This window comes from Paramisgurnus dabryanus, chromosome 8 (assembly GCF_030506205.2).
Source record: "Paramisgurnus dabryanus chromosome 8, PD_genome_1.1, whole genome shotgun sequence".
Taxonomy (NCBI): Eukaryota; Metazoa; Chordata; class Actinopteri; order Cypriniformes; family Cobitidae; genus Paramisgurnus; species Paramisgurnus dabryanus.
Window position 1 is genome coordinate 39,470,788 of NC_133344.1, and position 17,293 is coordinate 39,488,080.

The window sequence follows — 17,293 nt, forward strand, 5'->3', positions numbered from 1 at the left end:
GGATATATTTGTATCTAATTTAGCCAGAACCGCTGTTTTCATCCTAATAATCCTACCTCCAAATCTAATCCTTAACTTTTCGGCATTTGCTGTATCCCTTCTAGACAAAACCCACAGCAGCAGCTCGCAAAAAAGCTACCGAAATGTCCGCTCTGCGAGACTGGCTGTCTAGAAATAAATTCCTTTCTGGATTTGCGTTGTTCACTCATTCATAAATAAATCTCCTAAAATATCATAATTTCCTCCATGGGTTTAGTTTCATGCACAAATAGATTTAAATCAACAGAGGATTATTAAGCTACGTTTCTGTTTTGAGAAATAATAATAAAATAAATAAGCCTATTCGAAATATGTTGCACTTAAATAATTATTAAATTGACTAAACGAATAAAAAAGTATTTGAGTTTCTGTTCTTTTTTTTGTGGCGCGCTCTAAAACCAAACCAGCAGAAAGCACGTCATGTTTTTAATGATTATAAATAAGCACAAGGTTTTCTCCTTATTGTGAGTTTACACAAATAAAAATACATAATTTGAAGTTTCGAATGTTGTTTTACTTTTATCTTTATGACTATAAATTTAGGGTAATTTAAGCTGCAAGGTCATCACGCATATGATGTTCACCGGCGCATATCTACACCAACACACCGCAGGGCTGCGAGAAAAGACATAATTAAACTTTTGATTTAACATATTACGAGGTTTTTGGACATTCATTTGGAATCACTGTACTCATATTATCAACTTATCTGGCCATTAGTATTCAGGCTATAAGCGCAGCGCGCTGCTGACCGCTCAGCTGTCAGTCAATCGTCTGTGCTTTAGATCGACACTCACAAAGTTTCACATTAAATGAGATATTTGTCCAAAAACAAAAGGCTAAATACTGAATACTACTTATATGCGACTGCAAGACATTAATAGTCGAATCTGTTTGTAAGGAAACTTACATTATTCCCGTGGAAGAGAAGAACGTTGGTAATAGAAACTTGAGGCAGACGGTGAGACTGTTTTATCTGTTTTCAGAGGAAACAGCAGGGTCGGGGTACCCGCGGGTGAACCGCATCATATTTGATCTAACGGGTGTAATAGGCTATTCGCGTGTCATTTGTGTTGTAGATGCAGGTCGGGACTCAATAGACAAGAGTAAAATGCGGGTCTAACATCCAAGACCAAAATTCGACTCGTTTTTAAATGTCCCGTGCTTATTTGTGTTTAAGATCTGTCTGAAGACCGGTAAAGGTTTATATTTAACTGCGCGATTTGCGGTGTGACCGGCTCGGGGTCACAGTCTTTATGTCAAATGGTACGGGTGTGAAATAAAATTGCTGCTGATGTCGGATAACTAGTCGGTTGTTCTGTGAATCACAGCGGTGCGGATTATCAAACAGGACTGCATGACTTTGTAACAGCACTGTACGCTAAACACGAGGACGAACTTGCAATGCACACTACATTAAAACTACAATGAAATATCCGAACTACGTACGTAGCTGTGTAACGTTTTTTTAAGAAAATACAGTTTAGATCAAACATAGAAAAGCAATATGCTATAAAAATAAGGAAAAGTAAATGACAGCGTGAAAATTATAAAAAAAAATACATGTTAGTTTACTGTAGCCTATATTCTACATAAAAAATTTGTTTTTACATTTATAATCATCATGGGCTCCCCCTGCCGCCACAGCTGAAAAAAATCCTAGAGGAAACACTGTTCTTGTCTTTCAGTTACCGACAGCTTGGTTGCCTCAGCAATGAGATGATGCTGTGGCGCTCTCCCTGTCACTGAAAAGCTTCCAACGTCCCTGGGTGGGCTTGAACCACCAACCTTTCGGTTAACAGCCGAACGCGCTAACCGATTGCGCCACAGAGACGGACGAGAGAGCAGTGTGGGATGGCGGAGGACGGATCAGAGGGCTGTTTGACAGCGGGCGAAAAGGATAACGCGAAGAATGGAGTCCTAACTGTGTACATAGGAGAGCTTATTTCCTGGGAACCAACATTTGCAACAGAAATGCAAAGAGAGGTCTCGGTCAGGATTTTTATAAATGCCACTTGGCCTGGGGCTGCAATGTAAAGCTCCAACGAGAAAAGCAGCTAACACGCCCAACGTGGGGCTCGAACCCACGACCCTGAGATTAAGAGTCTCATGCTCTACCGACTGAGCCAGCCGGGCCTAACGTTGTGTCGTTTGCTGGCTGATTGCAAGGCGTTACCTTCTTGAAGAAACAGCACAAACAGATGCCTTGCATGTTGCACGGGTAAAGGCAAGCTCAGGCCACGTGGCTTCTGGTTGGAGTTTTCCATAGCAGGCAGAATAAATAAGGTCCGCTGCAAAACCTCTTGCTCGCAGGCGAGTCTGTGCTCGTTGCAGATGCTGATGCTTGTTGTTTTTGAGCAGACCATCGATGTGATCCGGGCACATCTCGAGCAGTCACAGATGTTGCAATTTTTTCAGACCTGTTTGATATTCTTGCCAGTTGATCTTGTAGTGGGTCCAGCTAACCACGGTGCCGACGGAATAAACGGAGAAAGATCGATCAAGTTCTCGCATGAATTTATGAGGAAACGTTTTTGTCCATTGGTCGTGACTGCCTCTTCACCATTGGTCTTTCAGTTTGTGCGCCTCGTAAGCGGTGTGTTGTGTAGCATGCGCACAACCACGTTAAAAAGTACAGATGACAAGAACCTTGTTGTGTAGTGTGAGCGCCACAGCACTTCAGTTAGTCTCACATTCCTGTAGCGTGAGCTTTCGATAAGACAATATCCTCTTTCAGTCACGCATACAATTGGGTTTCGGCTTAGGCTTGGATGTTGTCCTTTGGATGGCACCAAGGTATGTCTTTAAACTGTTTTGCTATTCCAGGTCATCGAGCTTTAAGACTCTGATCGGACAGTTCTGTAAATAAACCCCACAAAAACTCAGTGCAGTGGAACAACTGAAAGAGAAGACTTTCTTGTCTTTCAGTTACCGACAGCTTGGTTGCCTCAGCAATGAGATGATGCTGTGGCGCTCTCCCTGTCACTGAAAAGCTTCCAACGTCCCTGGGTGGGCTCGAACCACCAACCTTTCGGTTAACAGCCGAACGCGCTAACCGATTGCGCCACAGAGACGGACGAGAGAGCAGTGTGGGATGGCGGAGGACGGATCAGAGGGCTGTTTGACAGCGGGCGAAAAGGATAACGCGAAGAATGGAGTCCTAACTGTGTACATAGGAGAGCTTATTTCCTGGGAACCAACATTTGCAACAGAAATGCAAAGAGAGGTCTCGGTCAGGATTTTTATAAATGCCACTTGGCCTGGGGCTGCAATGTAAAGCTCCAACGAGAAAAGCAGCTAACACGCCCAACGTGGGGCTCGAACCCACGACCCTGAGATTAAGAGTCTCATGCTCTACCGACTGAGCTAGCCGGGCCTAATGTTGTGTCGTTTGCTGGCTGATTGCAAGGCGTTACCTTCTTGAAGAAACAGCACAAACAGATGCCTTGCATGTTGCACGGGTAAAGGCAAGCTCAGGCCACGTGGCTTCTGGTTGGAGTTTTCCATAGCAGGCAGAATAATTAAGGTCCGCTGCAAAACCTCTTGCTCGCAGGCGAGTCTGTGCTCGTTGCAGATGCTGATGCTTGTTGTTTTTGAGCAGACCATCGATGTGATCCGGGCACATCTCGAGCAGTCACAGATGTTGCAATTTTTTCAGACCTGTTTGATATTCTTGCCAGTTGATCTTGTAGTGGGTCCAGCTAACCACGGTGCCGACGGAATAAACGGAGAAAGATCGATCAAGTTCTCGCATGAATTTATGAGGAAACGTTTTTGTCCATTGGTCGTGACTGCCTCTTCACCATTGGTCTTTCAGTTTGTGCGCCTCGTAAGCGGTGTGTTGTGTAGCATGCGCACAACCACGTTAAAAAGTACAGATGACAAGAACCTTGTTGTGTAGTGTGAGCGCCACAGCACTTCAGTTAGTCTCACATTCCTGTAGCGTGAGCTTTCGATAAGACAATATCCTCTTTCAGTCACGCATACAATTGGGTTTCGGCTTAGGCTTGGATGTTGTCCTTTGGATGGCACCAAGGTATGTCTTTAAACTGTTTTGCTATTCCAGGTCATCGAGCTTTAAGACTCTGATCGGACAGTTCTGTAAATAAACCCCACAAAAACTCAGTGCAGTGGAACAACTGAAAGAGAAGACTTTCTTCAGTGTTTCCGCTATATACATGCAACCGTGGCGGCCCGCCACTCTTAAAACATCCCCGCCACGCCTGCGGTTGTGGATAGAATGGATACAGCAAACGAAATCTCGTTGGATGAGCACTGTTTTATCCTAATCCTTTAACCAAACCCAACTCTAAACACAAAATTTCACACGATTGTAGGATATATTTGTATCTAATTTAGCCAGAACCGCTGTTTTCATCCTAATAATCCTACCTCCAAATCTAATCCTTAACTTTTCGGCATTTGCTGTATCCCTTCTAGACAAAACCCACAGCAGCAGCTCGCAAAAAAGCTACCGAAATGTCCGCTCTGCGAGACTGGCTAGAAATAAATTCCTTTCTGGATTTGCGTTGTTCACTCATTCATAAATAAATCTCCTAAAATATCATAATTTCCTCCATGGGTTTAGTTTCATGCACAAATAGATTTAAATCAACAGAGGATTATTAAGCTACGTTTCTGTTTTGAGAAATAATAATAAAATAAATAAGCCTATTCGAAATATGTTGCACTTAAATAATTATTAAATTGACTAAACGAATAAAAAAGTATTTGAGTTTCTGTTCTTTTTTTTGTGGCGCGCTCTAAAACCAAACCAGCAGAAAGCACGTCATGTTTTTAATGATTATAAATAAGCACAAGGTTTTCTCCTTATTGTGAGTTTACACAAATAAAAATACATAATTTGAAGTTTCGAATGTTGTTTTACTTTTATCTTTATGACTATAAATTTAGGGTAATTTAAGCTGCAAGGTCATCACGCATATGATGTTCACCGGCGCATATCTACACCAACACACCGCAGGGCTGCGAGAAAAGACATAATTAAACTTTTGATTTAACATATTACGAGGTTTTTGGACATTCATTTGGAATCACTGTACTCATATTATCAACTTATCTGGCCATTAGTATTCAGGCTATAAGCGCAGCGAGATATACGATCAAATATGGTGGAACAAAATAAAATGTGGCGCTTTTAAAAGTGGGTTTAAAAGGGTAACTATAATCATTATGAGAGGGAGAAGGGGAGCAGATTTTTCAGGCTAGTCGAAGTACTCCCAAAAGTGCTATTCCACCATACAATATAGTTACCCTTTTTAACCTGCTTTTAAAAGCACCATGTTTTATTTTGTGCCACCATATTTAATCGTATAAATTCTCGTGTTAAATAGGGAAAACAATGTGTTTGGTCATTTCTAACTTTATCTCTGTTTGGTACCATTGAATGAACTGGGCTAAGCTAAGTGCTATCAAAGTGTCGCCACACGCCACAGTTCTTAAGTGCACGCATTAAGATGATAGAGGTATGTATTGACTCTTCTTAAAGTTAAAGTAATAACATAGTTTAATATGACAAAACGATGGTGTATCGCTTTAAGTGTAACATTGGTATTCTTAAAAATTTTTTAAACAGACTGTTTACTTGTTACCTTGTTCTGCTTCCTCTTTCCTTGTCATGTTTGTCATTTGATTGGGAATTAAAGACACTGTTTTATTTGAAGTTGTTAAACACAGGAACAACTGTACATGAATAATTCACTATAAGCTGTTAGGAAAATATCTGATAATGACAAGGAGTTATTTGTACTATTTTGGCTCTTAAATGGTTCTGTGCATAGTAGGGCTGCACGATAAATCGCATGCGATACCACACACATCTCGTCAGTTCCTGGATTAGTAGTAAATCGCCATCAGCTGCTTTCAGATGGAGCGGCATTTACTACACAGAGCCATAGTTCACTGACAATCTGGGCCATATCGCAGGCGATACGTTCGCGATAATAAATGCGAAATTGCCCCAAATGTCAGTGAACTACGGCTCTGTGTAGTAAATGCCGCTCCATCTGAAAGCAGCGGATGGTGATTTACTACTAATCAAGGAACCGGCATTACTTACAAGATGCGCGTGACAATCACATGCGATTTATTGTGCAGCCCTAGTGCATAGAGAAGTTTGCACGTGTTTTTGTGAGGTGTATATTTTAACATTGGTATTATAGAATTTTTTTAAACAGACTGTGTTCTTGTTACCTTGTCCTGCTTCTCTTTCCTTGTCATGTCTGACATTTGATTGGGAATTGAAGACTTTTATTTGAAGTTGTTAAACACAGCTTATAGTGAATTCTTCATGTACAGTTGTTCCTGCAATGAAAATATCTGATACTATTCTCTAAGAATGGGTCTGTGCATAAAGAAGTTTGCATGTGCTTATGTGAGCTGAATATATGTGAGTATTTTTCGTGTAATGTTTTCATATCTTTGCAAGGAAAAATAAATGCTGAGAGTTTCAATTTTGCAGTTGTGTTGATTTCATTTAAAAAAATCTGGTTTCAGGCAGATATCTAGAACTTCTTGTCAAAGAAAACAATGAAGTCTAATAAACTCAAAAAGTTAAGTTGTGATGATGAGGGAAAACTCACTATTTTATGTCAATTAGACTTTGTTAATGGTTGTGAAAACATGAAAAATTAAGTTAAACCAATATGTTTTTAAGTTTACTTAACAAAAAAATCTAATTGCTTATTAATTGATATGGTACGTTGGCCCAATTTACTGCAAGTTATTTCAACAAATACATATAAGTTGAGTTAACTTTACTCCTAATGTTGGCTAAACTTAACTGGGTCAATGCAATAAGATGACTTGACCAAGTCAAGTTGGGTCAACAAATCATTTTTTACAGTGTGTCTAGAAATAAATTCCTTTCTGGATTTGCGTTGTTCACTCATTCATAAATAAATCTCCTAAAATATCATAATTTCCTCCATGGGTTTAGTTTCATGCACAAATAGATTTAAATCAACAGAGGATTATTAAGCTACGTTTCTGTTTTGAGAAATAATAATAAAATAAATAAGCCTATTCGAAATATGTTGCACTTAAATAATTATTAAATTGACTAAACGAATAAAAAAGTATTTGAGTTTCTGTTCTTTTTTTTGTGGCGCGCTCTAAAACCAAACCAGCAGAAAGCACGTCATGTTTTTAATGATTATAAATAAGCACAAGGTTTTCTCCTTATTGTGAGTTTACACAAATAAAAATACATAATTTGAAGTTTCGAATGTTGTTTTACTTTTATCTTTATGACTATAAATTTAGGGTAATTTAAGCTGCAAGGTCATCACGCATATGATGTTCACCGGCGCATATCTACACCAACACACCGCAGGGCTGCGAGAAAAGACATAATTAAACTTTTGATTTAACATATTACGAGGTTTTTGGACATTCATTTGGAATCACTGTACTCATATTATCAACTTATCTGGCCATTAGTATTCAGGCTATAAGCGCAGCGCGCTGCTGACCGCTCAGCTGTCAGTCAATCGTCTGTGCTTTAGATCGACACTCACAAAGTTTCACATTAAATGAGATATTTGTCCAAAAACAAAAGGCTAAATACTGAATACTACTTATATGCGACTGCAAGACATTAATAGTCGAATCTGTTTGTAAGGAAACTTACATTATTCCCGTGGAAGAGAAGAACGTTGGTAATAGAAACTTGAGGCAGACGGTGAGACTGTTTTATCTGTTTTCAGAGGAAACAGCAGGGTCGGGGTACCCGCGGGTGAACCGCATCATATTTGATCTAACGGGTGTAATAGGCTATTCGCGTGTCATTTGTGTTGTAGATGCAGGTCGGGACTCAATAGACAAGAGTAAAATGCGGGTCTAACATCCAAGACCAAAATTCGACTCGTTTTTAAATGTCCCGTGCTTATTTGTGTTTAAGATCTGTCTGAAGACCGGTAAAGGTTTATATTTAACTGCGCGATTTGCGGTGTGACCGGCTCGGGGTCACAGTCTTTATGTCAAATGGTACGGGTGTGAAATAAAATTGCTGCTGATGTCGGATAACTAGTCGGTTGTTCTGTGAATCACAGCGGTGCGGATTATCAAACAGGACTGCATGACTTTGTAACAGCACTGTACGCTAAACACGAGGACGAACTTGCAATGCACACTACATTAAAACTACAATGAAATATCCGAACTACGTACGTAGCTGTGTAACGTTTTTTTAAGAAAATACAGTTTAGATCAAACATAGAAAAGCAATATGCTATAAAAATAAGGAAAAGTAAATGACAGCGTGAAAATTATAAAAAAAAATACATGTTAGTTTACTGTAGCCTATATTCTACATTAAAAATTTGTTTTTACATTTATAATCATCATGGGCTCCCCCTGCCGCCACAGCTGAAAAAAATCCTAGAGGAAACACTGTTCTTGTCTTTCAGTTACCGACAGCTTGGTTGCCTCAGCAATGAGATGATGCTGTGGCGCTCTCCCTGTCACTGAAAAGCTTCCAACGTCCCTGGGTGGGCTTGAACCACCAACCTTTCGGTTAACAGCCGAACGCGCTAACCGATTGCGCCACAGAGACGGACGAGAGAGCAGTGTGGGATGGCGGAGGACGGATCAGAGGGCTGTTTGACAGCGGGCGAAAAGGATAACGCGAAGAATGGAGTCCTAACTGTGTACATAGGAGAGCTTATTTCCTGGGAACCAACATTTGCAACAGAAATGCAAAGAGAGGTCTCGGTCAGGATTTTTATAAATGCCACTTGGCCTGGGGCTGCAATGTAAAGCTCCAACGAGAAAAGCAGCTAACACGCCCAACGTGGGGCTCGAACCCACGACCCTGAGATTAAGAGTCTCATGCTCTACCGACTGAGCCAGCCGGGCCTAACGTTGTGTCGTTTGCTGGCTGATTGCAAGGCGTTACCTTCTTGAAGAAACAGCACAAACAGATGCCTTGCATGTTGCACGGGTAAAGGCAAGCTCAGGCCACGTGGCTTCTGGTTGGAGTTTTCCATAGCAGGCAGAATAAATAAGGTCCGCTGCAAAACCTCTTGCTCGCAGGCGAGTCTGTGCTCGTTGCAGATGCTGATGCTTGTTGTTTTTGAGCAGACCATCGATGTGATCCGGGCACATCTCGAGCAGTCACAGATGTTGCAATTTTTTCAGACCTGTTTGATATTCTTGCCAGTTGATCTTGTAGTGGGTCCAGCTAACCACGGTGCCGACGGAATAAACGGAGAAAGATCGATCAAGTTCTCGCATGAATTTATGAGGAAACGTTTTTGTCCATTGGTCGTGACTGCCTCTTCACCATTGGTCTTTCAGTTTGTGCGCCTCGTAAGCGGTGTGTTGTGTAGCATGCGCACAACCACGTTAAAAAGTACAGATGACAAGAACCTTGTTGTGTAGTGTGAGCGCCACAGCACTTCAGTTAGTCTCACATTCCTGTAGCGTGAGCTTTCGATAAGACAATATCCTCTTTCAGTCACGCATACAATTGGGTTTCGGCTTAGGCTTGGATGTTGTCCTTTGGATGGCACCAAGGTATGTCTTTAAACTGTTTTGCTATTCCAGGTCATCGAGCTTTAAGACTCTGATCGGACAGTTCTGTAAATAAACCCCACAAAAACTCAGTGCAGTGGAACAACTGAAAGAGAAGACTTTCTTGTCTTTCAGTTACCGACAGCTTGGTTGCCTCAGCAATGAGATGATGCTGTGGCGCTCTCCCTGTCACTGAAAAGCTTCCAACGTCCCTGGGTGGGCTCGAACCACCAACCTTTCGGTTAACAGCCGAACGCGCTAACCGATTGCGCCACAGAGACGGACGAGAGAGCAGTGTGGGATGGCGGAGGACGGATCAGAGGGCTGTTTGACAGCGGGCGAAAAGGATAACGCGAAGAATGGAGTCCTAACTGTGTACATAGGAGAGCTTATTTCCTGGGAACCAACATTTGCAACAGAAATGCAAAGAGAGGTCTCGGTCAGGATTTTTATAAATGCCACTTGGCCTGGGGCTGCAATGTAAAGCTCCAACGAGAAAAGCAGCTAACACGCCCAACGTGGGGCTCGAACCCACGACCCTGAGATTAAGAGTCTCATGCTCTACCGACTGAGCTAGCCGGGCCTAATGTTGTGTCGTTTGCTGGCTGATTGCAAGGCGTTACCTTCTTGAAGAAACAGCACAAACAGATGCCTTGCATGTTGCACGGGTAAAGGCAAGCTCAGGCCACGTGGCTTCTGGTTGGAGTTTTCCATAGCAGGCAGAATAATTAAGGTCCGCTGCAAAACCTCTTGCTCGCAGGCGAGTCTGTGCTCGTTGCAGATGCTGATGCTTGTTGTTTTTGAGCAGACCATCGATGTGATCCGGGCACATCTCGAGCAGTCACAGATGTTGCAATTTTTTCAGACCTGTTTGATATTCTTGCCAGTTGATCTTGTAGTGGGTCCAGCTAACCACGGTGCCGACGGAATAAACGGAGAAAGATCGATCAAGTTCTCGCATGAATTTATGAGGAAACGTTTTTGTCCATTGGTCGTGACTGCCTCTTCACCATTGGTCTTTCAGTTTGTGCGCCTCGTAAGCGGTGTGTTGTGTAGCATGCGCACAACCACGTTAAAAAGTACAGATGACAAGAACCTTGTTGTGTAGTGTGAGCGCCACAGCACTTCAGTTAGTCTCACATTCCTGTAGCGTGAGCTTTCGATAAGACAATATCCTCTTTCAGTCACGCATACAATTGGGTTTCGGCTTAGGCTTGGATGTTGTCCTTTGGATGGCACCAAGGTATGTCTTTAAACTGTTTTGCTATTCCAGGTCATCGAGCTTTAAGACTCTGATCGGACAGTTCTGTAAATAAACCACACAAAAACTCAGTGCACTGGAACAACTGCAAGAGAAGACTTTCTTGTCTTTCAGTTACCGACAGCTTGGTTGCCTCAGCAATGAGATGATGCTGTGGCGCTCTCCCGTCACTGAAAAGCTTCCAACGTCCCTCGGTCGGCTCGAACCACCAACCTTTCGGTTAACAGCCGAACGCGCTAACCGATTGCGCCACAGAGACGGACGAGAGAGCAGTGTGGGATGGCGGAGGACGGATCAGAGGGCTGTTTGACAGCGGGCGAAAAGGATAACTAACTGTGTACATAGGAGAGCTTATTTCCTGGGAACCAACATTTGCAACAGAAATGCAAAGAGACGTCTCGGTCAGGATTTTTATAAAGGCCACTTGGCCTGGGGCTGCAATGTAAAGCTAAAACGAGAAAAGCAGCTAACACGCCCAACGTAGGGCACGAACCCACGACCCTGAGATTAAGAGTCTCATGCTCTACCGACTGAGCTAGCCGGGCCAAATGTGGTGTTGCTTGCTGGCTGATTGCAAGGCGTTACCTTCTTGAAGAAACAGCACAAACAGATGCCTTGCATGTTGCACGGGTAAAGGCAAGCTCAGGCCACGTGGCTTCTGGCTGGAGTTTTCCATAGCAGGCAGAATAATTAAGGTCCGCTGCAAAACCTCTTGCTCGCAGGCGAGTCTGTGCTCGTTGCAGATGCTGATGCTTGTTGTTTTTGAGCAGACCATCGATGTGATCTGGGCACATCTCGAGCAGTCACAGATGCTGCAATTTTTTCAGACCTGTTTGATATTCTTGCCAGTTGATCTTGTAGTGGGTCCAGCTAACCACGGTGCCGACGGAATAAACGGAGAAAGATCGATCAAGTTCTCGCATGAATTTATGAGGAAACGTTTTTGTCCATTGGTCGTGACTGCCTCTTCAACATTGGTCTTTCAGTTTGTGCACCTCGTAAGCGGTGTGTTGTGTAGCATGTGCACAACCACGTTAAAAATTACAGATGACAAGAACCTTGTTGTGTAGTGTGAGCGCCACAGCACTTCAGTTAGTCTCACATTCCTGTAAGGTAAGCTTTCGATAAGACAATATCCTCTTTCAGTCACGCATACAATTGGGTTTCGGCTTAGGCTTGGATGTTGTCCTTTGGATGGCACCAAGGTATGTCTTTAAACTGTTTTACTATTCCAGGTCATCGAGCTTTAAGACTCTGATCGGACAGTTCTGTAAATAAACCCCACAAAAACTCAGTGCAGTGGAACAACTGAAAGAGAAGACTTTCTTGTCTTTCTGTTACCGACATCTTGGTTGCCTCAACGGTTACAACAATGACATAATGCTGTGGTGCTCTCCCTGTCACTGAAAAGCTTCCAGCATCCCTAGGTTGGCTCGAACCACCAACCTTTCAGTTAACAGTCGAATGGGCTAACCGATTGCACCACAGAGAAGGCGAGAGCAGTGTGAGATGGGGGAGGACGGCTCAGAGGGCTGTTTGACAGCGAGTGACACCATTCGACAAAGATACAAGGATACTCTCTCTGACACAAGCTGTAATCCTACCCTGTTTGAAATCCTTTTTGAAAACATCAGTTTGCTTATTGAGCTAACAGATCAACTGAGGATGCAATATCTATTGCTCTCCACAACACACTATGCCACTTGGAAAATAAGGATAGCTATGTGAGGATGCTCTTTATTGACTACAGCTCGGCTTTTAATACTATCATACTGGACATACTCTTTAGCAAACCTCTAAAGTATCTGGGTTTGCCTTTACTTACTTGTAATTGGATTATGAATATCCTGACGGATCGTCCTCAGACTGTTAAACTCAGTCCCCATCTCTCTTCTACCCGCATGCTCAGCACTGGCTCCCCTCATCTACTAATGTTCCTACCAGCCCGGCCATGTCTTTAATGAAGCACATGGGATGTCAAACGGAACATATACCTGCTGTGTCTGTTGAAGTTGAAGCCAACCCCAAAAAAATAATAAAGACAACTGCCACACAGTTCTCCTTTGCAAAGCAGACAGGACATTTTCGGAGCAAGGGTATGTATGTATGTAATATGTAAATAGTTATTACCACCTTTACCTCATTGTCATTGTAAAGTCTATTATGTTGAGTAATTGTTAATGTAATCTAATAATATACATGTATTTTCCTGTCTTAAGCACATGTTGAGACACTCCACACTCTGGCTGCAGGATCTTAACTGAACTTTATTGCTCTCTTACACAGTAACAATCCGCCAGCTCAGGGGCAGGGCTACCTCCGTAGCAATCTTATTAGACACCACCACATCTCCCCTTCTCCAAAACAATGAACGTAATGAATCAGATAAATTGCTATTCAATGACAATAAAATATTTTGACTTATGCCCTTACACTTAACTAGTGCAACATGAAATGTCTCTATGAAATAAATGTACATTATTGCTGTAATCAAATAACAACACTTTTGTTTGTTTTGTTGACATTAACAATATATATCTTTTTTTTCACATTAAAGCAAATTTGTTGTTTAGTTAACATTTAAACAATAACAACCTTTTCTTTTTTGTTTTTTGTTCTTTTGTTTCTTTAACGGAGGTCAGGGTAGACTACCTGAACACTCCTGGTGCAGTGAGAGGATTATTCTGCCTCTATTGTCACTGGCCATGAACTAAAGGTTCATTCGTCTTGGTGGAACAGATAAACGTCCTGACCATTTATATGTTCCTATTTGGGTAGGTACAGAAGTCTGTGGACTCGGAGCTGGTTGGTGAACTGTTAGCGTCTCCCTGTCAGGAATGTTATCAATCTTCTAATAATTCTGGACAGTCCATGGTCGGTTCCTTTCCTTTATCAGGATTTTGGAGTTGCACCAATGCTTGTCTGTTCCGTCGAATGTTTCCGTGCGAAGTTGTCAAAACAAATGACCTTGGACCGGGCTGTCGTGCCACTTTACCTGGAATGTCTTGGTCCCTGATCCATACAGTTTCTCCTGGCTTTAGTGGTGACATGGATCTGGCTCTGTGTCTCTTATTGAATGTATGTTTAGTGTGAGCACGTAAACTGGATTCAAATTGTTTCAGTTTCTCAGTATCTGGAAGTTTTGGTGTGAGAAGGGATGGTAGCACTGGCAGGCCTTTTCTCAATCGTCTGCCCATTGATAATTCAGCTGGACTGTAGCCATTTGCAAGTGGTGTTGAACGGTATGCAAGTAAGGCTTTAAAGGGATCTTTTGTTTTCCCCAGGAGCTTTTTGACAGTTTGTACTGCCCTTTCGGCTTCGCCTTTCCCCTAGGGGTATCGTGGGCTGCTCGTAAGGTGCTTAAAGTCATAGTCCTTCTCAAACTCCCGAAAGTCTGCACTGCTATACTGTGGCCCATTGGCCGATATTAGTATCTCAGGTACCCCATTTCGGGAAAAAACAGCTTTTAGATGTTCTATTACAGCTGCTGATGAGGTTGCTACATCTACATCCCTGGAATAATAGTCGACAGTTAAAAGGTACTTTTGTCCTTTTAGTTCTAACAAATCTGTAGCAGCTCTCTGCCATGAATAGGACGGGAAGGCTGTTGGTTGCAATTGTTCTACAGCAGTTCTGGAAGCCTTTCTGCATTCGTCACATTGCTGCACCATTGTTCGCAGCTGTGAACTCAGCCCGGGCCACCACACCGACTGTCTCGTCCTTTGGCGACATTTTTCAACTCCTTGGTGTGCCTGGTGTATGTGTTGCAGGATTGACTTTTGCAGTGAGGCGGGAATATTTAATCTTGTACCTTTTAGAAGCAGTCCATCCAGAACAGAAATTGTACTTCTTTCCAACCAGTACGGTCTGAGATTGTCCTTATCATGTACGGTTTTTGGCCATCCATGTTCATGAAATTCCATTACTTGGTTGCATATGGGGTCTTTTTTCAACTCATGTCGAATCTCATCCAAGCGGCTCTTTGATGCTGGGAAACTTTTCTGTATTTGGCCCAGATATATATTTGTGTCTTCCACGAGAGAAGAGTCAGCATTCGTCATAGTTGTTGTACAAGGAATCCTGGACAGGGTGTCTGGAGTAGCAAACAATTTTCCTGGAACATGACTAATTATGTATAAATATCTCATAAGTCAGATGTTTTGTGCTCATAAAGCTCAGAAGTGGCTTATGGTCTGTTTCGAGAAGGAAGTGTTTTCCAATAAGGTAGCAGCTAAAACGTTCACATGCCCAAACAAGAGCTAACGTCTCTTTTCTATCTGGGCGTATCTCTGCTCTGTTGGTGTTAATGCTCTTGACGCATATGCAATGGGCTTCCATGCATCCTCAAACTTTTGAGAGATTACCCCACCCAGACCAAAGGACGATGCATCAGCTGCTACTTTTGTGTCCCTCTTTGGATCAAAGAATGATAGGGTCGGCATTGTGACAAGCTCCTTCTTCAATGTTGCAAATGACTCCTGTTGTGGTGAGTCCCAGGACCATAGATTTTTTTGTGAGAGAAGGTCTTTCAAGGGTTTTGTTTTCTCCGCCAGGTCCGGAATAAACTTCCCAAGCTGGTTTATCATGCCCAAAAAGCTGCGTACCTCAGTTACATTAGTAGGCTCCCGCATGTTTTTAACAGCAGCCAGCTTGTCCGGGTCAGCCTGTACCCCATCTTAAGAGAGTTTGTGGCCTAAGAACTTGACTTCTGTCTTGGCAAATTCACATTTCTTTTTGTTTAATGTTAGACCTGCACTCTGGAGCTTCTTTAAAGCTGCATCCAGTCTAACGTCATGTTCCTCAGGAGAACTTCCATATATAAGGATGTCATCCATGTGACATGCAAGTCCGTCCAGTCCCTCCAAGATCTGACACATTCTCATCTGGAACAGCTCTGGAGTGCTGGAAATTCCAAATGGAAGCCTTTTAAAAGCAAATCGGCCAAATGGCGTGATGAAGGTGGTCAACAGTTGAAACTCTTCAGCCAAATCTGCCAAAATCCAGAATTGGCGTATAACTTTTGCTTTGCCCAGCTGGCCTATTGTGTGTTCCACTGAGGGCAAAATAAACTTCTCTCGCCTTACAGCATTGTTCAATTTCGTCAGGTCAACGCAAATTCTTACTGAGTCATCAGGCTTAACCTGATAAGGAACACTGTGCCGTACACGGCACACCCCCTCCCTTGCACGTGAGGCTGCATTACGTCATTGTAACTTTGAAGCATTAAATCTTCAAAATATACGGTCATGCGGCACATCGTTGTAAAGCTTAGACTTTCGGGATTCCATTAAGCGCACACAGAAAGCATAATATGATTTTTAGCAGTCATAAAACTGTAATCTAGTTGTTAGTTACCTGAACCGGGCGGCGCCGATTTAGGATATTTACTTACCTTCAAAATCTTTCCTTTATCCGCTTCGGTGAAATTGTCCAAAACAAATTGTTCATAAATCCCCAAAAGTCCAAGGAAATGGAATATCCAAGCCTTTTAATCCAAAACGATTTGTTCATCTCACAATCTTGACGTTTCTGACCGAATTACGATATAAATAGTGTATACAATAAGTTCACTAACAGACATTCGTTCGAATCTCACTTTTCATTCATGATTTATAATGAATATATTCGGATGTCATGTTTATTGTGCAACGTCTGAGGAACAAATGCGCCCCCTTGTGGAATTTCAGCCGTTCCATAAGAGGCTACGAACTGGGACCATTCCAAAACACCAATCGCTTGGTCCTTCAATCTTCTTGATTATGTCAAGCTTTTCCATCCTGGATAACTCATCCTTCACTTTCTCTGTAAACGGTATGGGTATTCGTCTCGCGACGTTCACAGAATAGGGTGTTGCATTGGGCTGTAATTTAATACAGTACTACTGGGGGCGCTCCCTGCATTGTTTGTCCTACTTTTATCTACTTTTTATCGGTTTATTAAGTGTCTACCTGTGGATGTTGATGTCTATGTGTGAATGAACGTGTCAGTGACTCAGAGATGAAACTTTTAAAGACTTTCGATCAAGCGCTCGCTATATTTATTGTGATAACGCTACTGGTGGAGCTCTCCACCTGTTATGGTTTGGAGTATGGAGCGCGGGGGAAAGCTATCTACAGCCGAGAGTTTCTTATTTCCCTACAAACAACGTCTGCGGGTATTATACCGGAAATTCCAGCAGAATTGTGCAGATTGCATGCACGGAGTAAACATCGGAAAAGAGGGAGAAGAGGAGGCCTGCATCGAAGACTCAAAAACCTCAGGCTCAATAATCGCCGTAAGCTACCACCACTCCCCACTATCCTGTTGTCTAACGTGCAGTCATTAAGAAATAAAACAGATGAGCTGGAAGCCTGGATCAAGTTTAAACCCGGCATAAGAGACACTTGTCTTCTCGCCTTTTCGGAAACTTGGCTAAAGGAGTCAGATCGGGACGAGGACTTAATTATGAGCGGGTTCGGT

The 17,293-nt window shown here is 42.5% G+C and overlaps 8 non-coding genes across 8 annotated transcripts; all 8 read right to left on the reverse strand.

The window, feature by feature from the left end:
* Positions 1-1,799: 1,799 nt before the first annotated feature.
* On the reverse strand, positions 1,800-1,873 carry trnan-guu (transfer RNA asparagine (anticodon GUU)). Its single transcript has one exon. It is a non-coding gene; the product is annotated as a tRNA-Asn (tRNA).
* A 229-nt stretch (positions 1,874-2,102) lies between these two features.
* trnak-cuu (transfer RNA lysine (anticodon CUU)) lies at positions 2,103-2,175 on the reverse strand. Its single transcript has one exon. It is a non-coding gene; the product is annotated as a tRNA-Lys (tRNA).
* An 864-nt stretch (positions 2,176-3,039) lies between these two features.
* Positions 3,040-3,113, reverse strand: trnan-guu (transfer RNA asparagine (anticodon GUU)). Its single transcript has one exon. It is a non-coding gene; the product is annotated as a tRNA-Asn (tRNA).
* Positions 3,114-3,342: 229 nt separating this feature from the next.
* Positions 3,343-3,415, reverse strand: trnak-cuu (transfer RNA lysine (anticodon CUU)). Its single transcript has one exon. It is a non-coding gene; the product is annotated as a tRNA-Lys (tRNA).
* A 5,125-nt stretch (positions 3,416-8,540) lies between these two features.
* trnan-guu (transfer RNA asparagine (anticodon GUU)) lies at positions 8,541-8,614 on the reverse strand. Its single transcript has one exon. It is a non-coding gene; the product is annotated as a tRNA-Asn (tRNA).
* Positions 8,615-8,843: 229 nt separating this feature from the next.
* On the reverse strand, positions 8,844-8,916 carry trnak-cuu (transfer RNA lysine (anticodon CUU)). The gene has a single exon. It is a non-coding gene; the product is annotated as a tRNA-Lys (tRNA).
* Positions 8,917-9,780: 864 nt separating this feature from the next.
* Positions 9,781-9,854, reverse strand: trnan-guu (transfer RNA asparagine (anticodon GUU)). Its single transcript has one exon. It is a non-coding gene; the product is annotated as a tRNA-Asn (tRNA).
* A 229-nt stretch (positions 9,855-10,083) lies between these two features.
* Positions 10,084-10,156, reverse strand: trnak-cuu (transfer RNA lysine (anticodon CUU)). The gene has a single exon. It is a non-coding gene; the product is annotated as a tRNA-Lys (tRNA).
* Positions 10,157-17,293: the final 7,137 nt, after the last annotated feature.